General features: G+C 43.9%; 1 long non-coding RNA gene across 1 annotated transcript; it reads right to left on the bottom strand.

The window, feature by feature from the left end:
- Window positions 1-1,544: 1,544 nt before the first annotated feature.
- On the bottom strand, window positions 1,545-10,099 carry LOC139798078 (uncharacterized). The gene is made up of 3 exons (XR_011726712.1): window positions 9,732-10,099; window positions 2,439-2,545; window positions 1,545-1,949 (listed from the first exon to the last, which is right to left on the bottom strand). It is a non-coding gene; the product is annotated as an uncharacterized lncRNA (long non-coding RNA).
- Window positions 10,100-10,915: the final 816 nt, after the last annotated feature.

Here is a 10,915-nt window from a genome sequence, read left to right on the forward strand (position 1 = left end):
CTCTCCTCTTCCCAGGGGATTTCTTTGAAGAAGTAGCTGTACAAGGGCTCCTGCCTCTCCTCCAGACCTGCACGGGGCAGGGGAGGGAGTTTTGCAGCTTTACTGAGACTAAACTTGTGCTGCCTCTGCTTGAAGTTTCACATTCACCTACAAAAGGTGCCAAAATTTGGGTAGTGCAGAGATTCTTCCCAAATCAGAACCTGGGGTATGATTTCCAGTCATTAGCAGGGGTGAGGCTTTTTGATATCCAAACTTCTGCTGTGAGTTTTGATAAGTCAGAGCTGTGTTTAGGGAGTCCTTGATCTTCCCTGAGCCTCCCCAGCACCTGCCAGGCAACTCACAGGAGGATTACAGAGCAAGAGCCTGCCTGGCCTTTTAAATCAGTGTCAGGAGCTGCCCCTGCCCACCGGCCTCAGTGAAAAGGTGGGGATGTTAAAGGGGAGACTTTGTCACTCAGCATCCTTCTACCTCTAAGAACACAGTGACAGCACTTCCACAGTCAGCAAACCCAGCCCAGAAACCAGAAAGAGCCACCCTGGGATACCCACCAGACGTAAGGAGCTTTGAAGTGGGACTGGGAAGCTGTGAGATGCTTCTATTTTTATCCTTCAAACCGTTCTCACCCCTTTCTGGCAGTCAGAAATGGCTGAGAAAGGCAGAAAAGCAGCTGGCCTACATAGCTGCAGGGAAGCCAGGGAGATTATCCATGTCTGCTCCCAAAAACCCATTTCAGGTTTCTTATCTGACATCTAATCCTTGTCGCTCCCTTTCGCCCCTAGTACCTCTGAATTTATTCCAGATACAACAGGAAATTAAAAGGAAATGGAAATTAAATTGAAAACTGTTGGGGTTTTTGTGAGGTGGAGCTGGGAAGTGCTCGAGGTGTCACCGTGGCTGTTTCTGCAAGATCTGCCTCCCTGCATTGAAATGGTGCTGGGAAAGCTCCTTATGAACCTGAACCCAAATTCCAGCCTGGGATCACCCAGTACTTTTTAAAAATTGAAACCTGCAAGCAGAGTAAAACATGGGGGGGGGGAAAAAATAGATGGGAGGAGAAAGAGGGGAAACTGGTCTGAAAAATTAAAGAGAAGAAATCCCAGGGAAAGCAAATACAGAGACAAGTTTTCCCTCCTCCTCACTACCATTCTGTTCCCTTACCCTGCCTTAGGAAAATGCATACAGAGCTTTTAAAAATTATCCAGGACACCTTGGTGCTTATTACTGGACTCTTCTTACAGCCATTCACATTATAAATGGGGCTATTGGTGCTGAACCTGATGTACTAAAATTATCACAAGTAATGCACACCCAGCCCTGAGATTGTGAAGTTAATTTAAAACATTGCTTTTAGAGATAGGATGCCTTGTCCTAATAGATCCATGTTGGCCATGTTGTGAAGGGAGTTATCAATATTTTTATAAATTTTGCATGCAAGTAAACTAAAATTATCATTATATTGATTCACTAGCAACCACCCTAGTAAGGACTGATCTCAATGACCAATCAATTCAGAAGGTTACAAAGCAGAATAGGAGAAACATAACAAAAGAAAATGTAGATGTTACCTGCCATTGCCTGTTGCCCTATTTTAACTTGCTAAACTTCTTTTAAGCAGGAGGAATCACTAGTGTGCTTATTTCCCAGTCACCAAAGCATTAAGCACCAGATTATCAGCCCTACCTTGGCAACCACCCCTGGAGCTGGAGCATCCCACCTCCCCACTGGCTTTCCAGAGAGGAGTCTGCTGGCTTCACCTTTCCTCTGTTCCTCTCTAGCAGCTCCAGAACAGTTTTCCCCTCAAGTACCTGGACAACAAAGCAGTTCAGTTCGGTTCTATAAATATTTAATACTTTCTTGCAGAGCTGGGCTCCCTCCCAAGCAGCATCTGCTGTCTTCAGGGGCTTGCAGCCTGTATGTATGCAGTTATGGGGGTGGCAGCCTCCACACTCCTGCAGAACCAAAGGTAAAGGAAAAAAACCAAAACAAATGCTCATGGATTTTTATGTCTGCAGGAGTAGAATTTCTCAGAGCTTTAAGCTCTGCACAGCTGAATGACCGCTGAAAATCCCCCAGCAAATCTCTCTCCCAGGCTGCCCTTCAGACACAGAGCTCAGTGTTTAATTGTGGTGGGCAGACCTAGTGCTGTGCCCTCTTTTTCCTCCCATTGCACAGAAATAGGGGTGGGTTTGGGATTGTCCTCGGGTCCCACACCACATGTCCATCAGGATGTGAAGAAGCTTTTGAGAGGTGGCCCTGGGCTCTGCCTCCGGGGAGGGAAAGTTATGGAGGGGAGAGGAGATCAGGGTGGTACAGCCAGGGGTGGCATCCCCCAGGGCTGAGGCACTGCTGGAATACGTGGAAGGGGGATCCATGCACATGAACCCCACTGCAAGCTGCAGCAGACACAGGCTGGTGAGTGAAGGATGAGCTGCTCCTACCTGAGCCTGTGTCCAGGATGGTTTCAGTCTGGGTGTTCAGCTTTCAGTGGCAGTCACAGAAATGCCATGCAAGAGAGCTCCAGATAGATCAAGCTGTTCAGTGCTGTCTTAAAAAAAATGAGACATTATTCAGCTTAATGTGCTACTGTGAAATTACAGCCCTGGGTATCACACACCTGGCAGTGGCACAGCATACATGTCCAGTGAACAGAGCAGAGAGGAAGCAAGGACGTGAGCATTAAGGTACTATTTTAAAAAGACATTTTCTAATTCTTCAGTAAAACTCGCCAGGTTTCCCATCTGCTGGGTAAGAGCCCTGCAGAGCCTGTTAAAATGATGTTAGCAGACCAAGCTCAGAGCACAACACATTGGGTGACACTGGAAAGCTGAGACATCCAGCCTGGGAACCTTTATTTTGATTTGGTTTAATTTACACACACTACAAAATTTCTCAAGACTTAGTTAAAAATTACCTTTAACCAAGAAATCTACATACCCTGGTACTCAGCAGGATGCCCTGGCTGCATGCAGGCTGGTGCCTGCCCCAGTGCTGGTCCCTGCAGAGGGGACTGGTCCCACTGCCAGCCTTGGCTCTGTGCCTCATGAGGTGACCCCCAGAGTCACCCAGAATTAGAGAGAGGAACAGCTGAAATTCAAGACATTAATGCTTTTTTTTTTTTTTAACAGCATCCTTCTTTTTGCCTCAAAACCGCATTGAGGTGAGGAAAAAGTGAGCAGAATACTTTTTTAAATTCTACACATGCCACACTGTAAACTGCAATTACATTACTGCAAACTGCATTCATTTGCTGCTTTTAAACCTTCAATGACAATGATTGTGTTGAAATAGTTTATTTTTGCTATATTATGCCAATACCACACTGGTGGAAATTTCAATCTGCCTATACAGAAAGAAGTGCAAAAATACATTAGCAACAAGCATGAGGAAATTTAAACTCTCGATGGCTCTAATTTATCTCTTTTTTTATGCTCCAGGTTTTTTTTTTGTTCGTGGCTTGTTGGGTTTTGTTTGGTTTTGCTTTTTTTTAAGCTGCCTTTCAACACCTAGCTGCTGGCTGCTGAATGCTCAGGTGGGTGCCTGGATGGATCTGGGGCTTCTCCTGCTGCAGAATCTGTGCCTGGTGCCCAGCTCTGCTCCCTGAGCCCAGCCAGGACCCACAACATCACCAGGACTCAGCAGAGCACTCAGACACAAATGCCACTTAACTGCTGCTCCCAGGATCAGTTAGAAAAGAAATTCAATAAAACTTGTGTTACACTAATTCCATGTTGCAGCACAAACCAAAATCTGGAACAGCCTAATCCTCTTACACCAGGGAACAGGCTCCTAAAGGAGTTATTAAATCAGATTAAGTACTGCAGGTCATAGGAATGAATTCACACAATGGTTACATCTCAGTAACTCCAGACCTACAAGGTGGGACAAATCTCTGCTCTGTGGGAGAGGCACAGCCCAGCCCGAGCCCTAATTCTGACCCAGGACAGCCCCTCATGTGAGTAACTCTCTAAATCAGATTTAGTCTGCTCACACAGGACAGATTTACTCTGCCAGGCACTTGAACTGAGTGGATTTGAATGTGAAGAGCAACCTTGCTTCCTACAGCACTTGTAAATCCCTCCTTCAGTGGAGCAGTGAGGAATTCCCTGTGGAAATGCCCCCAGGGCACAGGTCAGCTTATCCTGCAGGGGAAGGGTGATCAGCTCCCTCAGTTTACAGGGGAAAAAAAATTATATTTTTGCTGATGTGATAAACAGAAGCATTAAGGATAAAACCATTTCCAACTGAAAAACACTGGGACAGGGCGAAGCAGTGTATTAGGGGGAGAAAGAAACAGTAGGAACTGAGAAGGAAAACTTGGCCAGTTCTGGGGGAAGCAAGGCAGAAATTAAGCTGGTAGAGGCTGGGGCACAGCACACTGGACTTCCCATATCAGGGAATTAGGATTTTCCATAAATAAATAAATAAATAAATAATCAGAGAGAAACTGAGACTTGCTGAAGTATTTCAGGAAAGCAAAACACTTAGAAAATCAGAACAAAATCTGCATTAGAGTCACAGCCAGTAATTTAGCTGTTTGATTAACTCATGTGGAACAGGGAAGATCCTGGTTTACATCTCAGCTCTAAGGCAAGAAGAGCCACATCTGGTTTTGTTTCCCTTAATCTGCTCAGTGTCTGGAGCAGAACTTCTGTTCTGACACCAGTGCTGCCCCACAGCCAGCACCTGCCCATGAAAAGCTGCAGTGTTTTCAGGGTCCTTCTGACCACACACCAGAAAATATCCTGTTCCTGGGAAAGGTCCCTGCCAGCTTTTGCAGACGCAAAAAAGCACCAGAAAAAGGCACCCATGCTGCCACCCACTGTGGCTTGGTGTCCCCTGGGGTGACAATAAGGGATTTGGGTCCTCCAGGAGGGAGAAACTCAAGAAAAAAGCTGCCCCTTACATTGGAAAAGGAAGAAAGGAAAAAAATTTAATAATAATAATAATTATTACTTTTTTCTTTTTTTTTTTCTTAAGCAGCTCTGCCTATGTTAATGCTGCTTGGGTTTGGAGTCATAGGGATTTTTCTGGATGTTTTTCCCTGCCACTGGGGGACCAACAAGGATTCTGGGTGCTGGCTTGTTCCATTGTTGGTTTGTTCCACTGGCTTTTTTGGGAATGGTATTTAAACAAGAGAAAAAATATTTGTATCACCTCAGGAAAAAGCAAGCCTGCAATGAAATAATTCTCTCTTTTGTATCAAAGCAGTTCCCAGTTCCTTTGATAAATCTTATCACTGTGGAGTTCTCCTGCATTGGAACAACCCCAGGAGGGGCTGGAGGACTCACCCAGCTGTGTCTGAACTGTTCTGTTTGGTTTGTATTCAATAGGGCTTTGCACAAGCCCAGGCAGCAGTCCCATTAGTCCTTAAAAACAGCACTAAAGGACATTTCAGTCTATCTAAATTATGTCTATTTTCATTTAAATTAGTTGCTAAATAACAAGTTCTATACCATCACTATGCTGCAGTATGTAACTGCGAGAAATACACTTCAAACCAAACAAATTAAGGAACCTGGAAATTGCCACAGCAGAGCAAGGACTTATTCCTAATAAACAGAGAGCAATGGCGAGTCATCAAAAATAGGAAAATAAAGCAGCCCCCGTTTAGTGTGCAAAAGGAATGGTGCACACAGGCCACCTCATTTTACTCTTATGAGGTTTTTATTTATAAAAGGGTGCACACAACTCCGCAGGTCCCTTGCCTGGCTGGAAGAGGACTCATTACCTGTGGATGGTCTGTTCCATAGAATCATAGAATTGGCTGGGTTGGAAGGGACCTCAGAGATCATCAAGTCCAACCTTTGGTCCATGATCCATCAGAACCTGGGGGAGCAGGGGGAGCTCTGCTGGGGGCAGCCAGAGCCTGCAGGCAGTGTGAGGGTTCCCTCTGTGGGGAACAGCCCAGGGACCTGCCAGCATCCTCCTAAATAAACCCCCCATGTGATAAAATTATACATTTTCTAACTACATCAAAACAGAGTTGGAGAAGAAATGCCTTGTGTGAGATACAATTAATAACTGGACTGGAAAACGTATGTGCAGGTGTGTCTGGAATTCTTAGAGCTTCCAGAGGCAGTTGGGTGCCTCCTCCCAGCACTGCTGTAAGACCATTACTCTGGGAGCTGCAAGGAACCTGCTGATTTTTAATCACTGCCAAAAAAAATATTAGCCCCTCATATTTTGCAGCCAGTTAAGGCCAAGATCTTAATTAGCTGCTTGCTATGCTTTGCTTAGACATGCATTATTATCTCCCAAACAGGATCTGGGATATCTTATTTTTGCAACTGCTGATCTTGATCATACACAATCATTTGCATTCTCAAAAAGCCACAGAGGGCTGAATTCTCTCTCCTACAAACACAGAAAAAGCATCCCTCTGTCTTGGGACTGGCTTTTCACAGCATGCTGCATCTCTTCAGATTAGCTTCTCTTTTTTTCCTGGGGACATCCAGCACACACAGACTTCCAGTCTCCCAAACAGTATGGAGAATCCACTGGTCAGTTTGCAGCTCCTGGTTAAAGAGAAAAACCTAAGCCTGAGTTCTTGATGTTTTCTGAAACCAAAAAGGTTTTGGTCTTTTTGTTGATATATTTCCAAAGGAATAAATACATCTTCTGTAAATGGCAAATCTAGGTGGTTTTCTCAATATAGAAAATTTGCATATATATATCTACCCACTAAAAAAATTCCTGGCTTCAGCTAAATGTAGGGAAATAATTTAGCATCTACATTTGCTACTCAAGCCCTGAAACAAACCCATATGCATTTAATTCAACAGTGCTATAAAAATATGAACTACATGAGTAATCAAGGATATACTTAACCTTTCTCAAAGCAACACAGGAAAAAGTTAGTGTGAAATATGTGACAATCCCCTAAAAAATATAACTAAGGGGCAACTGGTAAGGAGTGTTGTAAAAACACAATCAGTGGTAAGAGAACAAAAAACTGACAAACCAGGAGAAAAATTTGGTTTGGAGTCACGCTCAGCAGTGGCTGATATATGCTCACAATAAAATGAGATGTATAATGCAAACCTCCCTGAAAATAAAAGGGTTGATTTCAGCAGGAAAGCAGCACAGCAGGGCTGAGAGGTAGAAAATTCCCCTGGGATGAAAAGAAACAAACAAACAAGCAAGAAACAGGGTTTTTTAATCTAAAATCATCAAAAAGTTCAAAATTACTCCTCAGGTATCTTCCATTACGTTTATGCATTTGCAAGACAGAGAAAGGAAAACCAAGCCAGGTAACCTGAGCCAGCTGCAGGTTTTCCCCACACAAAGTCCTGAAGCCCTTTGCCAGCAACTTGGTGCTATCCCTGCAGGTAACTGTAAAATAAAGAAATAATGTCATATTCAGAACTTAAAACTCCTAAAAATTAGGCTCTGAATCTACTTTTAGAAAATTAAATACTTTGTCTGATCATCAAAAGTCCCAAATGGTGAATGATTTCTGACTCTCCTTGTGCAGAAGGGGGGAACCAAAACATTCACATAAATATTTGCAGAATGAAATACAGATTTACTCCAAAAGATCCTTGTTCCAGCATGGTTTGAGGAGGCATCTCAATGTAGTTATTGCACCTGTTCTGGTTTGGAACACGCTCAGGGGTCTCCTGTATTTAAAGCCTGAGCTGGTAAGGTTAATTTCTGAAGGCTGCCCTGCACTCCAGTGCTCTGAGCACTTCAATCAGATTTCTGAGAAACCAGAACAGCCACAGCAAACTATGCAAAGTTTGGTAAATAGATCTGAAAGTTGAAGTTTGAGGTATCGGGCATTGACTTGACTGTAAAATAGGAATTCCTGCAGGAAATAACCAGCTACTTACATCAGGTTTAAAATCCAGATTATACACCTAGATGAGAGGAGAAGCTTCAACATAAAAGAAAAGAAAACTAAAAAGCCAGGAAGAAACACAGCCTCTCACTTTTCACACTTCCAAATCAAAAGATATAAAATATACACAACACATAGCTCTGCTGGAAGTAAAAACATGTAATATCATAATAGCACACACTAAGTCACAGCTACTGTGACCCAGGAAATGAGACATAAATCACAGCACCAGGAATCAGTAGCTCAATGGACAGGTATTTAGCAAGTCTACTTCTCAGAGCAAGGTTAAAATAAAATCCAGTATTTCCCTGTGCTGCGATACATTATGCTGACAAGATAGCTGAAAATGCCATAAATAAAATGGATTTTATCATCTCACATCAGTCTCTTGGGGATAATATTGTTTGTTTCAGGAATACCTCCTCCAGCATCAAATATAATTCGGCAACAGGATGGACTGGAGTTGCTCAAAGCAAAGAGCAGTGCAGGGAGATGCAAGGCTGCACTTTCAGTAATGAATTAATAGATCCATCCCCTGGCTGTGCTCCCAGGAGCAGCAGCTCTCAGACCCTGTTGCCTCTACAACAGACCCTGAGAGCAGAACAACAGATGCTATTTCCCCAGCCCATGTAGCCTTTCGTTTTCAAAGATGAACAAAAAGAAATAATTCTGTTTATCTTTTCAGCAGAAATTGCTCATTTTCTAGCTCTTCAGACCCTGAATATTCATTGCTGTGGTTTGCACAGGGGTCACCCTCAGCCACGTTCCAATTTGTGAAATGAAATTTAAACTTCTGCTACACTGCAGACTGGAATGCATACTTTTGCTTCTAATTACTTTCAAAATTGTTAAATATCTGACAAAAAAAGGGATGCATTCTTCAGCTGGGTGATACATTTATTTACTCTGCCATGCTTTTGGAACTCGCCGAATGTTTATAATTAGGTTGTGTAACCATGCGAGCCTTCAGCTGGTGTTGCCTGTTTTTAAAGCAGTTTTGTTCTGCATTTTGAAAGAAGGAAAAGCTACAATGCACCATGAAAATTATGCAGCACTCTCTAATCTATACTTTCAGGGCAGGAAAAGAAAGAAGAAGAAAAAAAAAAAACCCACCTAAAAATTCTACTAGTGATGTTTGAGATGCTGCTTCAGCGCAGAGCGGGCGGTGGCTCCGGGTGCCCTGCAAATGCAGGGACATTCAGGCCTTTCCAAAGCAGAGGTTCCTGCCCCAGCTGGCACAGCCAGAGGGAAGTTCTGCCCCAAAACCAGAGATGGTGGAGGGGTCCTCAGCCACAGCAGCCTCAGGGGACCTCTCACACAGCCACAGAGAAGTCCTGCACTGGATGGGTTGAGCAGTGGATGCCGGCAGTGCTGGGTGGCAAAGTCCAATGTGTAACAACACTTTTTCTAGAGCTCCTGAGCTCAGTGTAGTTTAAAATACAGAATTTCTTTTCAATTAGGTAACTTCTAGTCCAGAATTAAGAGAAATTTTTATTATTATTGTTTCATGAAAACATGGGGTTTAAATTGTTCTTGGTGCTTCCTGCACTGAGAAATTAACATTTGGTGCCAGGTTTAACCATCTGTTAACAAGTGTAATTCCAAAATTCTGCCTCATGTCATCCATAAACAGAGTCCCCACCCCATGAGTGATTAACTTACCTCCACCACACAAATGTTCACTTACATCTTTCCAGTTCTCCATATGGATTTCTGGTAAACTCTCAGGAACTGTTATTATGAGTTTCCTTAGAACAATGACAAACATTTAACACAGACCAGAGGACATGTAAGCACTGAAGAATTGCCATCTCCTTGGGCTTCTGCTGCTTGAAAGAGTGATGCAAATAGGAGTTTTCTGTTCAGGACCCCAAAAAGGTCCAGGACCCACCTGGCAGGAGCTGGGGGGGAGCTGCACAGAGCCCTCTGACCTCCAGGGATACCTCTGGGAAGAGCAGCTTGGAGAACACTGGAGCTCAGGAGTTCTGTGGGACCCAGCACACTCTGCTGCCACGTGAGAGGTTTGGAATGGATGGCACATTCCAGGAGCATGGAAAAAGAACAGAAATGCTTCAGCTTGCTTTTCTCTTGGGCAGTTCACTCCCATCCAGGGTGGCTTGGTCTGGGTGTCAGGGTTCAGCAGCACCCACCACCCCCACGGTGTGACTGAAACACATCCTCCTTACAAATATTTTATTCCCAGTTCCATGGCAAGCTCAGAGCTCACAGCTTCCCCTGCTCCCTGCAGCTCCACGGGCTCTGTCCTCCTCTCCCACTTTTGCCTCCCTGGCACTTCACAGATGCACATGAGATGTCAGTAAACTGTGAAATGAGCTGTCAGTCAGCAAAGCTAAGCCTGGAATAGCATGTGCCTGCTAATACCCAGTGCCACCAGCTTCTGAAAAACAAAATCCTCATCAAAACCCACAAGTCTTGCTGAAACTGTAACAGCAGAACAGATTTTTAAACCTACGGATTTGGTTTGGCTGCTCCTTGCCAAAGAGGGGCATCCACGAGTGCAGGAGTCAAATCCTTTCCACTCATCCTAGCAGCAAATGCTAAGAAGAAGAAAATGAGAATGTTAAATCCTACTAAAAGGACCCAGACAACTTATCATGATACAGTTTGTTATTGAATTATATTTTTCTGACTGAATAAAATTAGGATGCTTAAATGCTGCCTACCAGTGATCCTGATTAGTTGCATGTCTTGGGGGATGTCTGAAGGATTCAGATAACCAGAGCCTGGAATTACATTTAATTTCTATATGAATTTTGGATTCAGGGGAAACACAAATTTCAGATTCTCCAGAAAGATTTTGTGCATTTAAGGCTTGCCTACGTTAAGGAGCTGCCCAAGAGCTGTTCTGCATTTTATGTGTAATACATCAACAAACCAAAGGAAGTTCACACTGCTGGGAAGTAAGCAGAAGAGTAGCTGTAATGAAGCCCATTTTGCACCTAATTCAGAAATAAGTGCCCTAACCTGCTGAGTGAAAGTACTTCCCAGCTCCTCTCTACCTGGGTCCAGCCTGGAGATGCTCCAGGGCTGTTGGCAGCAGCAGGGATTTCCCTG

This window comes from Heliangelus exortis, chromosome 7, assembly GCF_036169615.1.
Source record: "Heliangelus exortis chromosome 7, bHelExo1.hap1, whole genome shotgun sequence".
Lineage (NCBI taxonomy): Eukaryota > Metazoa > Chordata > Aves > Apodiformes > Trochilidae > Heliangelus > Heliangelus exortis.